General features: G+C 38.6%; 1 pseudogene; it reads left to right on the forward strand.

Moving 5' to 3' along the window:
- Positions 1-7506: 7506 nt before the first annotated feature.
- LOC100762164 lies at positions 7507-21349 on the forward strand (annotated as a pseudogene).
- The last annotated feature ends 1739 nt before the right edge of the window (positions 21350-23088 follow it).

Consider the following 23088-nt stretch of genomic DNA (forward strand, 5'->3'; position numbering starts at 1 on the left):
CATCCAAATGTATTTTTTCAAAGCTCATTTTGTGAAACTGCCTTCTAAATATTGATGTTTACATCTACACATTTACCCTGCTCCCAACCTCAGTCACAGAAGCTTCATCTTATTTTTTTTTTGTCTTTGCAAACTTCCTTTTTTTAATTTTTTTATTAGTTCAAATTAGGAACAAGCTTATTTCACATGTCAATCCCTTCTCGATCTCCCTCTCCCTCTCCCTGCCCTCACCCTCACCCCTCCTACACTACCCCGACCTACCCCCCCTCCCCATCCACCCTCAACTCCCCAGGCAGGGTGGGGCCCTCAATGGGGACTCCAAAATGTCCACCACATCATCCTGGGCTGGGCCTAGGCCCTTCCCCATGTGTCCAGGGCAAGAGTGCATCCCTTCACGTGGGATGGGCTCTCAAATTACCTTCTTACACCAGGAAAAAATATTGTTCCACTACCAGGGGCCTCCTAGAGTGCAGAGGCCTCCTCATTGACATCCATGTTCAGGGGTCTGGATCAGTCCTGTACTGGCCTCCCAGAGAGCATCTGGGGTCAATGTGTTCCCCCTTGTTCAGGCCAGCTGTTTCTGTGGGTTTCTCCAACCTGGTACCGACCCCTTCGATCTTCATTCCTCCCTCTCTGCAACTAAGTTCCAGAGTTCACTTCAGTGTGTATCTGTGGATGTCTGCCTCTGCTTCCATCAGCCACTGGATGAGGGCTCTAGGATGGTATAAAAAGTAGTCATCCTCTCGTCTCCTCTTCTCCTGCTCTCATTCTGGCAGCTCCCTCTCTCCTACCATCATGCTCCCAATTGGCTCAGGAGTTCCTGTCCCTTCCCATTCCTGGGGTCCATGCATTTATCCCCTAGACTACTCCATGTTTCCTAATTTCTTTGGTGAAGAGGATTGTAGGTTGGTAATCCTTTGCTCTATGTCCAAAATTCATATAGGAGTGAGTACATACCATGTTTTCTTTTTGTGACTGGGTTACCTCACTCAGGATGGTTTCTTCTAGTTCCATCCATTTGCCTGAGAATTTCAAGATTCCATTGTTTTTTTCTGCTGAGTAGTATCGCATTGTATAAATGTACCACATTTTCTCTATCCATTCTTCAGTTGAGGGGCATCCAGGTTCTGGCTATTACAAACAATGCTGCTATGAACATGGTTGAACATATGTCATTATTGTAGGAATTGCTGGATCTTGAGGTAGACTGATTCCCATTTTTCTGAGAAACCACCATAGTGATTTCCAGAGTGGTCTTACAAGTTTGCACTCCCACCAGCAATGGAGGAGTGTTCCTTTTTCTCCACATCCTCTCCAGCATAGATTTCATTGGTATTTTTGATTTTAGCCATTCTGACAGGTGTGAGGTGGTATCTCAGAGTTGTTTTGAGTTGCATTTCTCTGATGGCCAAGGATTTTGAGCACTTTCTTAAGTGTCTTTCAGCCATTTCAGATTCCTCTGTTGAGAATTCTCTATTTAGTACTGCACCCCACTTTTTAATCTCATTGTTTGGTGTTTTGTGACTAGCTTCTTGAGTTCATTGTATATTTTGGAATTCAGCCCTCTGTCCTATGTGGGGTTGGTGAAGATCTTTCCCCATTCTGTGGGCTGTCATTTTGTCTTACTGACTGTGTCCTTTGCCTTACAGAAGCTTCTCAGTTTCAGGAGGTCCCATTTATTAATTGAAGATCTCAATGTCTGTGCTACTGGTGAAACGTTCAGGAAGTAGTCTCCTGTGCCTATTCATTCAAGGGTAGCTTCCACTTTCTCTTCTAGAAGATTCACTGTGGCTGGATGTATGGTGAGATCTTTGATCCATTTGCACTTAAGTTTTGTGCATGGTGACAGATATGCCTCTATCTTCTATCTTCTGCAAGTCTGAATCCAGTTGTGCCAGCACCATTTATTGAAGATGCTATCTTTCTTCCATTGTATAGATTTAGCATCTTTGTCAAAAATAAGGTGTTCATAGGTGTGTGGGTTAATATCAGGGTTTTCAATTTGATTCCATTGGTCTGTCTATTTTTGTGCCAATACCAAGCTGTTTTCAGAACTATGGCCCTATAATAGAGCTTGAAGTCATGGACGGTGATGCCACCAGAAGATCCTTTATTGTCCAAAGAGTTGTTTTGGCTATCCTGGGTCTTTTGTTTTTCCTTATAAAGTCGAGTGTTGTTCTTTCAAGGTCTGTGAAGAATTGTGTTGGGATTTTGATGGGATTGCACTGACTCTGTAGATTACTTTTGACAAGACTGCCATTTTTACTATGTTGATTCTACCTGTCCAAGAGCACGGGGGATCTTTCCATTTTCTGGTGTCTTCTTTAATTTCTTTCTTTAAAGACTCAAAGTTCTTACTGTACAGGTCTTTCACTTTTTTGGTTAGCATTACCCCAAGATATTTTATGTTGTTTGTGGATATTGTGAAGGGTGATGTTTCTCTGATTTCTTTCTCATTGTATTTATCATCTGTATAAAGTAGGGCTACTGATTTTTCTTAGTTAATTTTGTAGCCTGCTACTTTACTGAAGGTATTTATTAGCTGTAGGAGTTCCCTGGTAGAGTTTTTCAGGTCACTTATGCAGACTAACATATCATCTGCAAACAGTGAAAGTTTGACTTCTTCCTTTCCAATTTGTATCCCTTTCATCTCCTTTTGTTGTCTTATTGCTCTAGCTAGAACTTCAAGTACAATATTGAAGAGATATGGAGAGAGTGGACAGCCTTGTCTTGTTCCTGATTTTAGAGGAAACGCTTTGAGTTTCTCTCCATTTATTTTGATGTTGGCTTTTGGGATGGTGATTAATGCGGAGACACATTACTGGTCAAAGTGCTGAGAAACGGACAGTGACTGTTCAGCTGTGATGAGACATCTACATATACACACCCCAAGGCTCAGGGAACATGTCAGCATAGGGGGCATGAGATCCAAACCTTAGCTAAGGAAATATTGGGAGTTGATGGCTGCTGGGAGAACAAGGTTCACTTTTTCTTTAGTGTGGCCGTTGGAAGGTTCTACATGGCATAGTGGATCAACCTATGCCCATGAACTTATGGGTAGCACTCACTGGACTCAACTATTAAATATGTAAATAAACAATTCTATAAGGAGTACATGGAAGGAGTTAAGATCCTGAACAGTTATGGGGAGTATAAATTGTAGATGTACATAAAATTTTGAAGAATACAATTTAAAAATAAAGAAGCTGGATATATCATAAATACATGAAAAATATACAAATAGCTTGCTACCACATGAATGGCTAGCTATGAAAAGGGCAAGCATAGCCCCAGACAATCCTGGCCTCCTGAGCTCACTATGTAATCTCTTTTGTATGTCTTCCCAACATTGCTTCTATCTGCCATAATCCCTTCAATAGCGATAGACTGTTGTCATTTTTACAAAGCACTCAACCTCTTGTGTTTTACTGTATCAACGAGAAATATGTGCTGTGAGAACTCATTCAGCCAACAGTCCTTGACATACCGGCCCTTAATGGCATGGTCTAGGGAACTACGTGTGAAGGGATAAGGGGGAGCAGAAGCTTGTTTGTTCTCTCTTCGGTAGTGGTTACAGATCAGATCACAGCTTTCAGTGCCTCTGGGCAGACTAAGACAGTTCTCGGCCATATTTGTTATTCTTGAGTGACTTCCCAATAAATACCTGACTCCCCTTCGTTCTGGGCCCTCGTGGACTCTATTACAATCATCCATTACAAACATTCAGTCTTCATGAAAGGCCTAAAGGAGCACATTTCCTCCTTTTCCTTAGACGACACAGCTAGAAGTCCCCATTCATCAAAAAGAGAGGGCATGACTAATTTTACACCAATATGCAAGACTCTAATCTTCAGCAAGACTCTAGCCTCCAGAATGGTAGGGAAATCACATCCATTATTACTAAAAGACTCAGTCTGTTATTTTGTGACAGCAACAAAAAGGCATCAAGGAGGTAGCTATCAGGGGAGCCATTTTTCTTATATTCTGGCCTCCAGAACCTAAAACTCGAGGACCTGCTTGCAGGCAGGTTTTATTGCTCCTCATGTATTCAGTCCAACTTCTCCTAGCAGGAATAATACTTTCCTGTTTGATCCATCCTGTTTTCCCTACATGGTTGAAGAAAATGCAGAAGCTAGGAAAGAGCCTGAGAAATAGAAGAACCCAGGGCAGTGAGTTCTTCACAATGTTTTAGACAATAGGAGCTACTATCTTCTATCAGAATGAATGAATGGACTTATTCTTGTTGTCATGGGGATCGAGATTTTCAAGTTCACGTCCCCAACTCTATTCATCCAGACTCTGTATTACATTCCTTCTGTATCAGGGCCAGGGTTCCATTAAAAATCTCCCTCAAATATAAATGGGGCATCATTTCTGGCTCTAACTTACTGTGAAATCTTGAGTATCATGTTGTACATATTCTGATGAAGAAAAGGGGAGTCCTCTTAAATGACACAAACATCTTCCAGCTTCCACACCTATTTCTTTTTCCTTTAGAAAGCAACAAACCAGAATTAACCAGCTTCACAGACTTGATAATATATTGCATATATTGTTTTGTTTGTTTGTTTGGTTGGTTGGTTGGTTTGGTTTTTCAAGACAGGGTTTCTCTGTGTAGCTTTGGAGGTTGTCCTGGAACTTGCTCTGTAGATCAGGCTGGCCTCGAACTCATAGAGATCCACCTGCATCTGCCTCCTGAGTGCTGGGATTAAAAGCTTGTGCCACCAACTTCCAGAAGCATATATTTCAATTAAAGTGATATTACAATTAAAGTGATATTACAAATGCCACATTTTGCCTCTTCATACCTGATACAACCCATACCAAATGATGGGAAGTAGGTAGCTGATAACCTAATTAGACTTTTATATTTTGTAAACAATTCTTACCACACTTGAGAAAGAGTTTTATCTCAGACAATGGGTGAGGAAGAGGATTGTCAGCTTTTAATATGTCCCAGAGCTGGGTCTTTATACGAAATGTTGGTGCTATAAAGCAAGCAGTTCTACCTCTAATCAAATTACTTTCCAGATCCCATGGAGCAGGAGGTATTTTTGGTAGTTAAGAACATTATGTTTAGTCTCTGAAGAAGCATAGATAAGAGCACAGCTCAAATATAGGAAGTAAAACAAAGCTATATTTAAAAACAAACCAACAAAATTTGCCACCATTTGAAATCCAATTTCCTATATACTATTTCAATCTAAATTTGAGATGAAGGATCAAAACATGAGTTACAGTGTGATGAAGTGTCCATTAACATCTCCATACCATCCAAACTACAAAACATAGTTAAGATCTGACACAGCGTTATCTGTTATGTAGTGGAAATTTCATATCCAAGATGATGTGTCACCCAAAGAAATTTCTGTGACATCAATTTTTATCTTCTGTACACACCTTTGAAGGTTTCCTATAATTAGGGAACAAATAAGAATTAAGAGGAATAAAAGAATAAACTTTGATCATGACTCGTGATGCCTCAACTCAACCTGTTGCCATGAGTCAAAATATGGACTACCATGGGTTAAAAATGAACACAACAGAGTATCTAGGGATTCTTCCTGAAAGATATTTGAGCCTGGATTGATTGCTTTCACAATATTTTGCTTAGCACCAGAATGCTGTTTCATTTCATTCCAGCAACTCCTCAAAGACACGGGAGGGAAGTCTTCAACTATACATTGCAGTGCCTGGTGTTGCATGATTTTACGTCTATACACAGTGTGTATTTACAACTAAAAGCTATGGCAAGGTATGTATCATGATTCTAATAACAAGTATTTAGTCTTGGAAACCAATAAGCATAAGAAAGAGCAGGCTATCATACTTCCTTTTTAGTAGCCAATTGGTAGAAGGACACTTCCCTTTCCAAAAGTTGTATTTTCTCCTGAAATAGAAATACTGCTGGATAGATGTGGAAGGGACAATGAGTACTTTTCTCTCAGGAGTAATGTTTTAATTTAAAAGAAAATCAGTTACTTCTACTTGATCATTTTCAAGTCCTGATTCTTGTACCTCTTGAGTCAGAATAGAAACAATGGGAAACCTGTGGAGAATGGTAGTGAAAGGAAGCTCCTTCACCCCTAGAGATCCTAGCATGAGTACAGCCTTCAGAGATGCTCTTATTTTATAATATATGACCTCTTTGTACTGTAGCCAGTAAGCTACTATCTCTATATATGAGATTGCTACCAAATAAATGAGTTTAAACAACATAGAGTCACTTAATTGGTAGCAATTGCATTCAGCAGCAATAAGGAAGAAATAGAAAGTCCATACAAGAGCCAAATCCACAATGTGGTTTGAGGAAGGAAGAGGGTTTTAAAAAGGTACTTTGGAGAATTCAGCTTCTAAAGAGCCAAGGAAAGGCAGCAAAGAAAATATGCTGTTAATAGCTTCATAAATTAACCAAAGTATTAACCCATAGACTTCAAATTCAGATTCAACATGGAAGGAAAGAGTTGGCAGAAGCAATTTAGTTACTCCTTTGTGTGAGCTTCTTTTACAAAGATTTGGGGGACATCGCTTTTCATGGCTACAAGAAATCACACAGAAAAAAATGCTCAGAATGAAGATCAATTTTCTTGAAAGATGAAAGGAAAGATTCCAAATAATAATAACTACATGGAAAGAAAGAAAAATAAAATTTCATAAAACAAAGCTGGGAACACCTGGGAAGGCAGCTTTGGGGTATCATTGACTATGTTATGAACTTCCTGGTTGGAAAAGCACTAGGAGGGCAGGTTATCCCAAGGACAGCCAAATGAGTTCTTGGTGCACTGTGTCCTTGCCCAGGTCTATATTTAAGCACACCCTCTCTGAAGTCAATGTCAGAAGTCTGTGGTTGTAGCTGTGACATTAAGGTTTGCCATTCCCAGCTTAGAATGCCATGTCAAAGGAAACGAAGGACACCAAACATTTCTCAATCTCATATTTTCTTGCTTCCCTCAAGTTGAAGGCAAAATTTTCATGATTTTCTGCCAAGACAAGACTCACACATATAGTTTGGGCATCTGAAGTTTTTTAAAAAATAAAATTCTAGAAAAGCCAAGGAAAAAAACATCAGCCAATCTCACGGGGTTCCCAGTTGTTTGTGAATTCACCTTGGGGAAAGTGAGGATCAGCCAGGCAGGCAGAGATTGGGAAAGCGGTTTCGGTAAGAACCTCAAAAGAAAACCAGAGAGCCTTTTCCTTAATACTCACATTTTCACATTGATGATTTGATTTTTCTGGAATAAAAGAGAACTTTAACTAAGACCTCCTCATCTGCTCCAAAGGATAGGGTCATATCACAGAGAGGAAATTAAACACCATGGGTACCTTACAGGTGAAGGAGTTTTAGAATGGGGGCCACTAAAGGCGCTCCAAAGTCTGTCTCTCACTGATGCTTCTCACAGGCTGACCTCAGGATACTCCACACATTTCACATCCTGGCTTGAGTTCTTGCCTCAGCCAGTGAGATGGTTAGTCTCAATTGTCATTTTGACAAGACTTAGGATCACCATGGAAACAAACACAAGTCAGAAAGCACGTGGTTTTCTAGATGAGATTAACGAGGTTGGAAGACCTGCTGTACGAGTAGGTGGTCCCGTCACATGAGCAGAGTCCTGGACCGCATGGAAAGGAGAAAGCTAGATGAACATGAAGCCTAACAGTCATCACTGTCTGCTACCTGATGCTAAATGCCATGGGACCAAGTGTCTTACACCCTTGTGGCTAACTAACTTCTCTGCCATGATCGAGTACACTCTGGAATTATAAGCCAAAATAAACCCTTTATTCCCTAAGTGGCTTTAGTTGGGGTATTTTTTATCACAAAAGGCAAAATGACCAATACAAACATGAACTATCTGCTTTTGTTAATTAAATTTTATTTAAATTAAAAACAATCTTATTTTACATACCAATCCCAGTTCCTTCTCCCCACCCCTGTCCTCCGATTCCCTCCCTCCCAGCCACCTCCACATTCCACCCCACACCCACTCCTCAGGGAGGGTGAGGCCTTCCATGAGGGGTCATTAAGGTCTATCACATCATCTGGGGGAAGGCCTAGGCTGAGAGAGTATTCCTTCACAGGTAATGGGGCTCCCAAAGCCCATTCATGCACTCAGGTTCAAGTGCCAGAGGCCCCATAGAGTGCCCAAGCCCTCCAATTGACACCCACATTCAGAGGGCCTGGTTCAGTCTTATACTGGTTCCCCAGCTGTCAGACTGGGGTCCATGAGCTCCCACTTGCTCAGGTCAGCTGTTTCTATGGGTTTCCCCAGCAGGGTCTTGACCACTTTGCTCATCACTCCTCCCTCTCTACAACTGGATTCCAGGAGTTCAGCTCAGTGCTTAGCTTCTCAAATATAAATAATCACCTCTTTCATTATATGGTCTGATACTATAGTCAGTAGTCATATAGGGCCAAAGAGCCCTTGAAATGTACCTGGTCCAAATAGAGATATACAAGAGGTGAAAAAGTTATTTTTCAATAAATAAAATAAGGAAAATGTCTTAAATATTATGTAGTTCTTATGAATGGAAATGAAGGTATTTTATACATGTTAAGCAAGTAAAAACCAATAAATTCAAATTTACTAATTCTTTCTCATATTTATAAGGGGGCTAACAGAAACTTTGAAGCTTACTATGTCTCCTGTTTATGGTTCTGGCATCTTTTTCCTGGGTATCACATGGTGGCTCCAGAGAAGAGAGCAGGAGTAAGATGAAGAACAAGAGGATGATTTTCTTCTTGTCCCTGCTTATATTCTGAGTCTGCCTGCTATGTCACTTCCTGCCTGGATATCTTTACTACATTTCCCAGGATCCTCCTTGACTCCTAGTTTTGCTTTCCTATTGGCCAACAGTACTTTATTTATCAACCAATAAGACAAACATATACACAGAAGGACATCCCCCATCAAGCTACTGCCCTCAGAATGATTTCTTCTAGTTCTATCCATTTGCCTGCAAATTTCAAGATTCCATTTTTTTTTTCCGGCTGAGTAGTACTACACTGTGTAAATGTTCCATATTTTCTCTACCCATTCCTCAGTTGAGGGGCATCTAGGTTGCTTCCAGGATCTGACTATTACAAATAATGCTGCTATGAACATAGTTGAACAGATGTCCTTGTTATATGAATGTGGTTCTCTTGGGTATAAGTCTAAAAGTGGAAATCCTGGATCTTGTGGTACATTGTTTCTCATTTTCCTGAGGAGTTGCCATACTGATTTCCAAAGTGGCTGTACAAGATGACACTCCCACTAGCAGTGGAGTAGTGTTCCTCTTTCTCCACATCCTCTCCAGCATAAACTGCCATTGGTGTTTTTGATTTTAGCCATTCTGACAGGAGTAAGATGGTATCTCAAAGCTGTTTTGATTTGCATTTACCTGATGGTTGAGGATGTTGAACAGTTTCTTACAATTGCCACAAACAATATAAAATACCTTGGGGTAATGCTAACCATAAAGACCTATATCATAAGAATTTTGAGTCTTTAAAGAAAGAAATTAAAGAAAACACCAGAAAATGGAGGGATCTCCCTTGTTCTTGGATAGGTAGGATCAACATAGTAAAAATGGCAATCTTTCGAAAAGCAATCTACATATTCAGTGCAATCCCCATCAAAATCCCAGCACAATTCTTCATAGCTCTTGAAAGAACAATTAAATTTATATGGAAAAACAAAAGACCCTGTACAATAAGGGAACTTCCAGAGGCATCACTATCCCTGACTTCAAGCTCTATTATAGAGCTATAGTCCTAAAAACAGCTTAGTACTGGCACAAAAATAGACAGGCAGACCAATGGAATTGAGTTGAAAACCCTGATATTAACCCACACACCTACGAACACCTGATCTTTGAAAAAGAAGCTAAAGTTGTACAATGGAATAAAGAAAGCATCTTCAACAAATGGTGCTGCCATAAATGGATTCTGGAGTGTAGAAGACTGCAGATAGATCCATGTCTATCACCATGCACAAAAATTAAGTCCAAATGGATCAAAGACCTCAACATAAATCCAGCCACAGTGAACCTATTAGAAGAGAAAGTAGGAAATACCCTTGAATGAACTGTCACAGGAGACTGCTTCCTGAACTTTACACAAGTAGCACAGACACTGAGATTGAGAATTTATAAATGGGACTTCCTGAAACTGAGATGCTTTTGTAAGGCAAAGGACACAGTCAGAAAGACAAAATGACAGCCCACATAATGGGAAAAGATATTCATCAATCCCACATCTGACAGAGGGCTGATGTCCAAAATTTACAAAGATCTCAAGAAGCTAGTCTCCAAAACATAAATAATCCAATTGAAAAGTGGGGTACAGAACTAAATAGACAATTCTCAATAGAAGAATCTAAAATGGCTGAAATAAACTTTTCTTCTTGTTGAATATTAGCTAATCTCTTAAAATTTTATGAAACATTACCACTTGTTAAGCTACCTAAAAATGGGATGATACAATTACACTATATTCCAGAGCAGAGGGATTTTATGTTTACACTTACTGTTAGTATTTATGCATCTCTACTGGCCTGTCCTGGGGGTTCTGACAGGACACATCCTCAGCTGCAGACACAAAGAGCACCACCTGTGCCTATTTACTACTTTCCCTTTTAAAGGGGCCCTACCCGCCTCCCATCCTTCTCTCTCCTTTCTTTTCTCCCTCTTTCTGTCTGTTTCCCCTCTCTCTTTTCTCTCTCTCCTGCTGCTCCCATCCCCAGAGGCCAGTCTCTCTCCCCTTCCCCTTTTCCCTTTTTATGATCCCTTTCCCTAGTTAAAAAAAAAAAAACCCTCTGCCTGAACCCTGTTGCATGGTGTCTTTCTCTCTTGCACTGCTTTTCTTAAATCACAACACTAAGCAATACCCATTGAAATGGTAAAACAAAACAAGCAAGTAAAAACTTATTCTCCATGCTGGTAATTTCTGTCAAGAAGACATCCTTATTAGTAATTGGTCTTATAGGCTCCAGATGATCTCAAAATGAGATAGAGTCTGCCATGCTTCAGGGTTGCTTACAAGAAATAGATGATAAAAATTACTACTGAATATGTCACATGCCTTGACTACAAGACATAGAAATATAAAACATCTATTGAGCTGGGAATACTCCCTGTTGCTTAGGATTTGTAGTGTTGTAAGTTGATGCTGGCTGATAGAAGAGAAAAGACTTCAATGATCTTACCTAGCAATGAACTCATGAATGAAAATACCAACTTGCCCTACTTGTGCAATACTAGCATGAATGGAGTGAGGGTCATTAACCAATTACTCTGATACCCTGATTAGGCTTGTGGTCCTCAATAGGGAATCCATACATAGTACTGTAATTCCAGTCCAAAGTCCAAGCCTGGTGATGTCATAGCTAATGGGGGGAACTTACTAGACTTGTATAGTTAAATGGAATAATTTTAGATTGCCTTCTAAATATTTATGTTTATACTCACAGACCCAGAGAACTCACAGAAACATGTTTGTCATAGTTAGGTTTCTATTGCTTGATAAACATAATGACCAAATGAAGCTTGAGAAAGAAAGGACTTATTTCATCTTGAATCTTACAATCCGTTACTAAGGGGCATCAGAGTAGGAGCTCTAGAAACCAAGAGGCAGGAACTGAAATGGAGGCTCTAGAGGAACATTGCTCATTGGTTTACTTCTCATGGCTCATTCTTCTGGCTTTATTATATAACCCAGCACCACTTGCCCACAAGTGGCCCCATCCATGGTGTGCTTGGACTTCCCACAACAATCTTTAATCACGAAAATGATACACAGAATTTTCTAGAGACACTCTCATGGAGATATGTTCTCAACTGAGGTTCCTGTTTTCAGCTAACTCTAGATCAAGGTAGATCAAACAAACATAAACAAAATAAAAACATAAAAAAATTACACATAGCAAAGCCAAGAAAAGTGACAAAAACTCATAGATTATTAAGAAGATATAAATGTCCTTTAAAATCTTTCACTAAAATCTGTATTAGTGGAGTGGCAAGAAGGACCTGTGATGTAAGTTGCTTTGCTTAGTACACCTGATGGGCTTATTTCAATATCCAGGATTCACATGGTGGAAAAAGACAGCTAGCTATAGCAAATTGTCCTTTCTTCTGTATATGTGCCATGGCCCACACATGTGTTTGTATGCTCATACACATATGAGTGCACTTGTGCACACACACACACACACACACACACACACACACACACACACACACACACGTGCATCTGCACAATAATAATAAGTGTAATAATAATTAACACTTTGAAAAAGCATTACTGTGTTGCATAAAACAGACCCAGTAGGTAACATGTTTACTGATAAATGCCTTAGGTTCCTAGAATTGAGTTTTGCATTAAGGTTGTAAATAAATTATTTTAATTAATCAATTAATTATTAATGGAAAAGTTAGCCTAAGCTTTTGAATAAAGGTTTGGTCGTCTAGCAGTTGACAAGTGTAGAGTATATGGTGAAATCAAGGTAGACTTTTGTATGTTTGTGTAACCTCTCTCAGGTCGTAAAATGGGGTTTACCAAATCACTATTCTGGATGCTTAGTTGTATTCCAATAAATTGAAAGGGTACATGTGTTTATTAAGAACTCCTTTTTTAAATGATAACCACATAGGACAAACCAAGTGTTTGGCAGCTTTCAGTACATTTGTTTAATGAAATCAAGTGCTTGAAACATAAAGATCATTTCTCATTTTTAGGAAAATAAAAATTCTGATGATGTTGGCAACTGACCCATTTCAGTGCTCCTTACAGCCAGGTTGGAGTTAGTACTTTGCAATTGCATCTGGTTTATTATGATGTTTATTATGACTTGTCTTCACCTTCAGTAAAGTTCTCATAGGGGAAACTGAATTTAAAGAAAATGATAGGTTTTTGGAAAACACTACTTTCATGGCTTGACAGTGAACCAGACCTCTGTCTGCATCATCCACATATAAAACTGTGGAATTTCATCCTACTGTTTTTACCTCTTACACTTTTTTCTCTTTTTTCAAATGATTTTCCTCCCTCCCCCTCTTGCTGTTTTTCTTCTTACTACTCGTTCCGTTTAACTGACTTGTTAACATGTATTAGTGAGTGCAGTGCAAAGCTCCAAAGCAAACAAGTTAAAGAAGAAATGGGATGAAAGGCAAGGGAATTCACATTTCCTGCCAGGTCTCTGATGGATCTCAACAGCAGCTGGAGTAACCAGCCAGTTCTTCTAGAAGCCACTCTGAGGCCACCACCCTGTTCGTCTTCATACAAGTATAACTGGAAATTGTTAAGAAATGATCAAGTATTTAAAAAATCCACTAGTCTTTGGACAGCATCAAAATAAGTTTCTTTACTTTGTAAAAACCATTTATCCCACTGAGTATTTTCCCCTTGCCTTAAAGATGGCCACTCCTAAGCCCTGATTTAGAAACATCTTCAGTCTTCAATATTAGGGAAAAGTGCAATAAAAACATCATCAATGAAAGAATTGCCATTTCCAGACACTATTAAATCATAAAAGGAATTATTCTGGGTGGTGATGTGGGAAGTCCTTCTGTACTCTGCAAATATGTGAAACTTTTATTGGTTGATGAGTAAAGTTGCTTTGGCCTATGGCAGGGCCGAATATAGCTAAGCAAGAAAGCCAAACTAAATACAGGGAAAAGGAAAGTCTAGTCAAGTGACATGCCATCCAGCCAACCAAGGAACAACATGCTAACAGACCAGTAATGCCATGACCATGTGACAATAATTAGATTGATAGAAATGGGTTAATTTAAATGTAAGACCTAGGTAGTAATAAACCTGAGCCATTGGCTAAACAATTAGTATTAAGCCTCTGAGTGATTATTTTATAAGGGCTGTAGGACTGGCCAGTGGGACAGAAATGTTCCAGCTACAGGATAGTATTATTTCATCTTGCTTGTCTCATTAGAAAGATGAAAATTTTGATCTTTAATTCATGGAGTGATAACACTCCTTCCTATGCTTGGTGCTTATCAAAAGAGTTTTTATATTATGACGATGTCACAGTTATACATTGAGAATATTAGTTGCTTTCTTTAATAGATTAATTGTATTAATACTTTATGCCATTGGCCTGGGAAGATTTTGTTAATACATAAATAAAAAATCAAGGAATAACCTTGTCTTCAGTATATATATGTGCTACTTAATAGATTAACAATGAATATGATAGCTGTTGAGCAATATAAAAGGCTAGAAATAAAAAATAAAGTATAAAGTCCACGTTTTCAGAAAAATTTATCTTCCTGGATATATAGACCATGGGGTGTGCTGATGCTCAATGGGAGCCTGTATTCTCAAACAGTTCAGAACGTGGTCTGTCACCTCAGCTTATCGCAGGCAGGAGAATTCTGGGAGTCCCAGGCTGTTCCCAGTACATATTTTACATTTTATTCTTTCTGAGAAATACTTGTTTTTTAATCACTATTTTTCGAAGTGCTCTGTAGATCTAGTGTGTGTGTGTGTGTGTGTGTGTGTGTGTGTGTGTGTGTGTGTGTGTGCTTGTGTACCTGTGTGTATTTTACATGTGTATACATGTGCATCTGCAGGACAAAGGTTGATGCTGAATATCTTTCTCATAGATGTCCGTCTTGGTTTCTGAGACAAGTTTTCTCACTTTACTGGAGTGCACAATTTGGCTGCACTGGATAACAAACAAGGTCCAGGGATTTGCCTGTCTCTACCTCCAATGCCCCCACCAGTGTGGAGGTTTACAAATCCATTCATCCTGCTTAGCTTTTTCTTGGGTATTTGTAATCAGAACTCTGTTTCTTATGCTTGCACAACAAACACCTTACTGACTGAGCCATCTTCCATCCTTCTATTTATTTTTTAACTGACATGATAAGTATTGGGCATATCAATAGACTTCTATGTGATATTTGATGCAAGTATGTGGTTTGTAGTATTAATAAGATTACAGATACCTGCCATTTCAAACAACTACCATGTTTCCATGGTGATAAATTTTTTGTTAAACGTAAACTATCTATATAATTGAATCTACTCTTAAATGAAGGTTTGATATCATAGTTAAATGTTTTTCTACTTGTTATTTGAATGTCACTCTGGCTTATTTCCTTTATTATTTTTGTTATTTTATCCATTGATAAGATATATTACATAAAAATAAAAAAGAAAATTTGCTTTCAATATGAACAATATTTTTCTTTATTTTAAATAGCAATTTATCTACATATGTCCAAGTCTAAAAAATATAATCCCTTTTAATAAGCAGATAAATTTTCAAATTCATATATGGGTTTTCTTCTCTCTAAACCTGAACAATCTCTATGTGAAAATGATGCATGAATTCAAATTAATATCTTATAAACATTGAAGTCCACTCTATAATCCATGATATCTAGGACGAATTCCACAGATCGTAATGCACATTATTTTATTTATTCCATAAAAATCAGGTGCAATTGAGAGATCCTTCTTTTGATGTCTGACAAATGGAGGTCATAAACTTGTGAATTTTTCAGTGTTAAATCCTATAAAGAGGGAAGGAGAGGTTTTGAAGTACAATCTGTGAATTTCATGTTTCTCTACTTACCTCACCAAGGAACTCTGTGCCCAGTATACTTGCAGAATCCTACAAACTAGTTTTCTGCAGAGAACACTTTGAAAGACATTATTTGAATCCCAAATCCAATCAACTCTCCATTTCACGACAGATACCCTTAACAAGCTATGATTAAACCGTATTTAAAACAGCATATAAAATCAAGCTATTAAAATTGAATTAGTATTCATATTTCTTTCTGGAACTTTAGGTGAAGGACACAGTTAAAAGGATTAATTCAGAAATGTCCATATTTAGTATGTTTAGCCATTTTTATCCCAAAACATATTAAATTCTCTAATTTGGTTCAGAAGTCACTGGTTCATGTTTATCTGATTTGTGAAGTTTTTCTTTTTTTAAATCTATCTTCTCAATGTTACATCCCTGTTTCCTTAAACATTAGAACCACATGTTGTGGCTGTCAGCCAAGGCTAATGTGCATCTTTACAATTACATACAAGATGGAAAGGAGACCACAGTAAATAAATGTTGCAATGTAACAGCAAGTTCATAGGGAAACATGAGCACTCGTGCTTCACTCACGGCCTCTCCACAACCAAATGTTACATCCATCAGAATCACTCTCCATCTAGTAATGTGCTTCATATCTCTAATCAATGTGACCACTTTTTGAGAGTTGAGGATACTGGGATACAGGATTCTAAGGAAGTGACCTGACTACACCTGAATTATCAGGTAGAAATACATACTTTATGTCAGATTTATCTGTAATTGCTCACAGAAAATTTTAACATTCAACATAGACATACCATAACCATATACTCATGTAAGAATGGAAACAGTGAAGGCTGAGATTACTGTACACAAGCCAGATGAATCCATATTTCAGTATGAGGCTGTGTTCTAAGGACTCGTATTCACAGAGCTTTGTTAAATCTCCCTTGCTTCAGATGCTGAGTTACAGAGTTGATAGTTTTTACTTAATTGGCAAAGAATAGTTGTGATATACTTATATGGCATGATTGATGTCTTCATCTACATATACATCTAGAAGTATATCAATCAAAGTACTTAACAAGTCTGTTTCTTCCTTTGCCCACGGATAGCAGTGTTGGTATTTTCTTCCAAGCAAAGTCCTTTCTCAGCACCCCAAGTTCTTTCCCTCTATATATATCACAATCTCAGCTTCATCCTTTAGACCAGTGGTTCTCAACTTTCCTAGTGCTGCAATCCTTTAATACAATCCTTTAATATCACATTATGATATTCCCAACCATCAAATTATTATTGTTGCTACAATATAACCGTAATTCTACTACTCTTATGACTTGTAAATGTGTTTGCTCATGTTCTCAGGAGATCCCTGTGAAGGGATCAATCGATCCCTCCAAGTGTCGAAGCACACAGGCTGAGAACCACGTTTTACAGCAAAACTGACAAGTACTCCTTCCCTTTGATCCTTTCTGATTTCCAGTTAGCAGTTTACTAACCAGGCTAGGGCAAGTTTTCACAGTTAGTGCCTTCTCACTAATTTCCTGGAAACAAATGTTGTTTTAATTTGAAGGTTGAGAAGTAAAGTTTCCTGATACTAGTCACAAAAATATACTCAGACTTGAAGCTCACCAACATCCTGACAAAACAGACATACAACAATAACAACAAAAACTCAGAAAAGGGAAACTTAAAAATCTTAAGTGTGGTCACCAAATCCCTGCTGTGGCTCTACAGTAGCAATTGCCAAAGTGCCGGTTCATTTTGAAAATAGAAACAGCATTCTTGTTTGTTTATTTGATTGATTTGCTTTAATCTCAGCTTAGCTCTCTGCATGGTGACACAATTCATCCGGGTATCTTCAGTTGTGACAGTGCGTACTTTGTTTCTCCACATTAAAGTCTGCAAGATGAAGCTGCCTGCTGTACATTTTCTTGTATGTTTGTGGTTGGAGTTTTAATTTGTATTTATTTTTCCTTCGGAGCAAGTATTGACCGAGTACTTTCACTAAACTAAGTACTTAGCATGGGTTGTTTTATTCATCCTAGCAATGCTCTGAAGTGGGGACTCATTACAGGGAAGTGGACAGCTGAGCGTTATGGAATCCATCCTCAGTCGCATGGCCCGGACTGACCAGGCTACAATCCAGAGTCTGCTTCTCCCCATCATTCTACACTGCTCTCATGATCAGGTTCCACACTGCTCTCAAGATCGTGTTCCATCTTCACATTGCTCATTCCTTCCCTTTCAGTTGTTCCCTGGAAGCCCAAGGAGCCCTCGTGTTCAGTCTCACTCACACTGGTGTAGATTCCCCATTGCTAGTCAGTCTTGTTGATTCCAGTATGTAAGCTATTGCTGTGGCTGCTGCCTCCACCACAGCAGCCGTCACTGCCTGAGCCTGCAATGTGGAAAGAATGTTTTCCCTCTGAGTAAGTCCAGGTCTGTACTTAAGACTGCCCGCAGTCCCCACCCACATGTCCCTCTGAGTAATGTGGTGCCTTCCATTTCACAATCACCACTCTTACACGCAGAGAAAAAAGGGAAGCAAATTAAAAACAAATAGCATGACCAGCTGATCATCATCAACTTCTGAAAGTAAACATCATAAAGGTAACTGATTTTCAACACTTGGTATGAGCCACCGTTGTATGGAGTCGTCACAGGTTATACAGGCACACACTGACACACAAGGCTTTTACATGGGCACTCAAAATCAGAACTTAAGTCCTTATGATTACACATCAAGCCCTTTACCCAAGGGTTAGCCCTAAAATTGCACATACAAGTAATAATATAAGGACAGTTCAGGTTTATATTTCAGAAAATATGTATGTATGTATGTGCATATACATATATGCATGTAGAAATAATAAATGAAAATGTAATTGAATCTTTCCTAGAATTTAAGATGGATAATTTTAATATGATCAAAACAAAACTTGACAATTAACCTTCCTGATTCAACATTTTCCACTTTTTCAATTTCATTGACTTATTTTCTTACTTGGGCTTTGAATATTTATTATTATTATTATTATTATTATTATTATTATTATTCAGGAAAAATAATAGACTTAATTTTTAAAAATCTTTTCCAAAATTATCAACCTTTGATTTATTTTCTCGTAAGGAGCTTATAAAATTAAATACCACATTACCTCACAATTTCCAAGATGCTTAACCTGTCATTTTTATTGTTAAAAAACAATATTTTATTATTTTATATAGAATTGGATCAAATGGGATGACTTGAGTTATGCACCAATAGACAACAACTAAAGGGTATGAGATTAGAAATGTATGATTCTTTGTATGACGGTTAAGAGAGATGATAGGTATCAAATTTGTTCAGTAGTCTTTTGTTTAGTTTTGTTTTGTTTTGTTGTTGTTGTTTGGTGACTGAGTTTACAAAGCAGTCCTAGCACTCCTACTCATTTCTTATTTTAAAGCAATTGCAATGGGGGCTGAAAAGATGGCCCAGTGGTTTAGAGCACTTGGGGCTCTTGCAGAGTAACTGAGTTTTTTCTCAGGACACATATGGTAGTTCAGAACAACCGGAAACAGTAATTCCAGGGGATCTGACATCTCTGTCATGCCTCCATAAGTACCAGGCACACATGTGGTACATTTCCATGCACTCAGACAAGACACCAATACATATTAAATAGAATAAATCCTTAAAAAGTTAAGTATCGAAGCCCAGCATTGGTGGCGCACGCCTTTAATCCCAGCACTCGGGAGGCAGAGGCAGGCTGATCTCTGTGAGTTCAAGGCCAGCCTGGTCTCCAGAGCGAGTACCAGGATAGACTCCAAAGCTACACAGAGAAACCCTGTCTCGACAAACCAAAACCAAGTTAAGTATCTGCAATGAATTTTCATCCCCTAGATGATAAACCGTATTTTTATTGATTCACCTTTAATTCATTATAAAGAACCAGTGATTGAGGTATAAGTTCTCTGAAGTACAAGCAATGAAATAGATGAGACAATAGATGATATGGATAGATATGTATATGGTAAGTAGATGATTAAGAAACTGACAGATGATAGATGAGATAGATAGATGATAGATAGATAGATAGATAGATAGATAGATAGATAGATAGATGATTTTCATTCCAGTGGTTCTCAACCTGTAGTTAAAGACCCCATTGGTAATCACACAGCACTTTTGCAAGGGTCCTGCATATCAGACACTTACATTGCAATTTATAACAGTAGTAAGATGGCAGTTATGAAGTGGCAATGGAATCATTTTATGGTTGGGGTCACCACAACATTGAGGAACTGCATTGAAGGGTGGCAACATCAGGAAGACTGAGAACTGCTGATGTAGACAAACTTAAGAATTAACAGTTTCCCCTGTGCATGAAAATTTGATTTCATCTTTAGTAAGTAGTAAAGTTATATGCTTGCCAAAAAATAAAAAATAAATAAGCGACACACTGGAAGACAAATGTCACACAATTTCAATTTTATGTGTAACCTAGAAATGATGAACTTATGGGAACAGAGAGCAGAATTGTGGCTATTAGGCTTCAATGTGGGTCTTTTAACAATGGGAAAAGATTGGTTTAAGTATATAAAACTGCAGTTGAACAAGAGGCATGGACTCTGAAGTCTTGAGGTCTACTGAGAGCATGATAAATATGGTTGATAACAATATCCTATATTTTAAAAGTTGTGAGATAATATACTTTAAGTGTTCTCGAAAAATGATGAATATGTGTGATATAACATGCTAATTGGTTTAATTTAGCCATGCCATTGTGAACATATTGTATTGTATATCATAATTGTGCATGACTTTATTTATGAGCTAATTAACTGAATAGAAAAAAATAAAAGGGGTAGAAATTCCGGGCACAAAAAAAATAAAAGAATTAACAGTTAAGGTAAAGAAAAATAGCTCAGCGGTTAAAAGTACTTGCTGCTCTTGCATAGCACCAGGTTCATCCCCTAAAACCACATGGCTGCTCACAACTAGATATAATTCCAGTTCCAGATGATCCAACACCTTCTTCTGACCTCAACAGACATTTCATATACATGTGGGACATGCAAATATTCAGGGAAGACACTCACATAGATAAATTACAATAAATAAATCTTTATGAAAGAGAATTAAAAGCTCACATTAAAAACAAAATACACTTGTTATGGTTGTGCACAGAAGTACAAGTGAAGTTAATACACTGATAACCTCTGTTTCTGATTGCAACTTAAAAACGTGTTATCCTTCCTCTAATAACTCCCTTAGCAAGCTGTTGTTGACATGATATTAGGTACTAACCTCATGGGACAAATGTTTGAAAATTGAACAAGTTGGGGCTACAAAAATGTTTCAGTGGGTCTTTCTTTCCGACACCTTAGTGGAGGCTGAAGTGGTCGTTGCCACCTAAGGATGACAAGAAGAAGAGAGATGCTGAAAAGTCAGCCAATAAAGACAAAGACCTAGTAAATAAGTCTGGTGGCAAGGCCAAAAAGAAGTGGTCCAAATGGAAAGCTCAGGACAAGCTCAACAATCTAGTCCTGTTTGACAACGCTACATATGACAAACTCTGTGAGGGAGTGACCAATTATAAGCTTATTACTCCAGCTGTGGTCTCTGAGAGACTGAAGATTCAAGGTTCCTTGGCCAGGGCAGCCCTTCAGGAGCTACTTAGTAAAGGACTTATCTAGCTGGTTTCAAAGCATGGAGCCCAAGTAATTTACACCAGAAACACAGAGGGTGGAGATACCCCAGCTGCTGGTGAAGATGCATAAATAAGTTCAATCAGCTGTACATTTGGAAAAATAAAACTTTATTAAATTTATTTATTAAATCAAAAATGTTTCAGTGGTTAAGAGCACTTTGACCTCTTCCAGAAGACTTGAGTTTTGTTCCTAACATCTACATTTGGCTTCTCAAAGCCATATGCAACTCCAGATGCAGGGATTAGGACCCTCTGACCTCCTGAGACATCTGCATTCACACTAATGTATCAACAGGCAGACATACTCATACTTGCATACAATTAAAAATAATCAAAACGACTGTCTTAGGAGAAAGAGAACAAGTAACATGAAAACAGCAGTGTGATCACTCTGCCTGGGGGGGAGGGCTGTGATCGTTTTCTGCTCCGTCGCTGATCTTGATTAACTAGAGAGAGCAAATCCTGCAACTCAAGAACATACATCCTACTGACTATTGATGAGAAGCAAATGGAGAGCGACCTCACTGCTCTACAAACTCTGAAATAAAGAACTAGTATTAAATACAGGCAGCAGGAAGAAATTAAAACCTAGAATATAGGAGATGCAAATCAAATGAACAAATCAAATACATTGTAGGGATTTCATGATTTCCAAATCTAACCCATAGATGACACGAGAAAAAGAACTCATTACATGTCCTGTAGCTGCTGCTTCTTCACATAATCAGTATGTCTGTATGCATGAGATATATCTACAATGTGTCAATACGACCATCTTTTGTCCAGCGTGACTGAGTCAAGTTATTGGACTCATAGTTTAGAATCTGCAGGAGAGTCTTCTGATGAGTGCCTTGGCCAATGCCAGAGGATCCATCAGGCCTTTTCTAAGTAGAGAGACCTTTCTGCACCTGAGAAGACTCATAGGACTTCAAAGCCTCCCCTCTTTATCAAAATAGACATGGCTTCCCTCATATCTCTCTGCCTTTCAGATCTGAGAAACATGTTTACTATTTCCATTTAACTCCTTGATGCTTCAGGCCAAACGACTCCATACTCTCTTTGGATTTGAAGGGTTGTCACTACACTCTGTAGCCTGTTCCTTCTGTTGGATGGCTTCATTCCCTGAGGTACAATGCATGTGATAGGAAACCAACGCCTGGACATATAATTTGTGTCTTCCTTTCCATATGCCACCCAGGGCCAAGGTCCTGCCCATACAGACCTACTTGTTGGCTGGATATCCTACATAGACAGACCTCCCAGAATCTTGACCTCACACACAGTGAATTCCTGGAGGCAATGACACACCCACAAAACTGGTTGACCTTCCCAGTTGCAACTTTTTCCCGGACTTAAATCTAAACTTTCACCCTCTCTGAAAATGACCCGACACCACAAGGCTCTACTTTCCTAAACAACCCTCGGGGCCAGATCAGTTTCTCTCATGACTCAAACCACTCAATCTGAAAATCTCATTATGCCTATAATGCCCAAATTCTCTAGAGAGACAGAAACAATAAAATGTATGTTTAAAATATGATATGAATTAAAAAGAGGAAGTTTATTGGATGAGCTTACATGATAGGGGCTGGACAATCCAACAACCTCTGTCTGCACTCTAAACTGTCAGAGAACTAGGTAGCTGACTCAGTAAAGAAGCTGAGTCTTCTCTGGTCCCAGTTTGGTGGTAAAGTCCTGAAGCTCCCAGGGGAACTGTTGGTATCAAAAGAGCTGAAGAAGCTGACATTGAAGTTATAAGAAAATGGGAACAGACAAACACAAACTTACTCAAAACAAAGGGGGCAGAGCATTGGACAAGTGCACTGGACCTTCTTGCAACTTCTTTCCATTTGGAC

This window comes from Cricetulus griseus, chromosome 4 (genome assembly GCF_003668045.3).
Source record: "Cricetulus griseus strain 17A/GY chromosome 4, alternate assembly CriGri-PICRH-1.0, whole genome shotgun sequence".
NCBI lineage: Eukaryota > Metazoa > Chordata > Mammalia > Rodentia > Cricetidae > Cricetulus > Cricetulus griseus.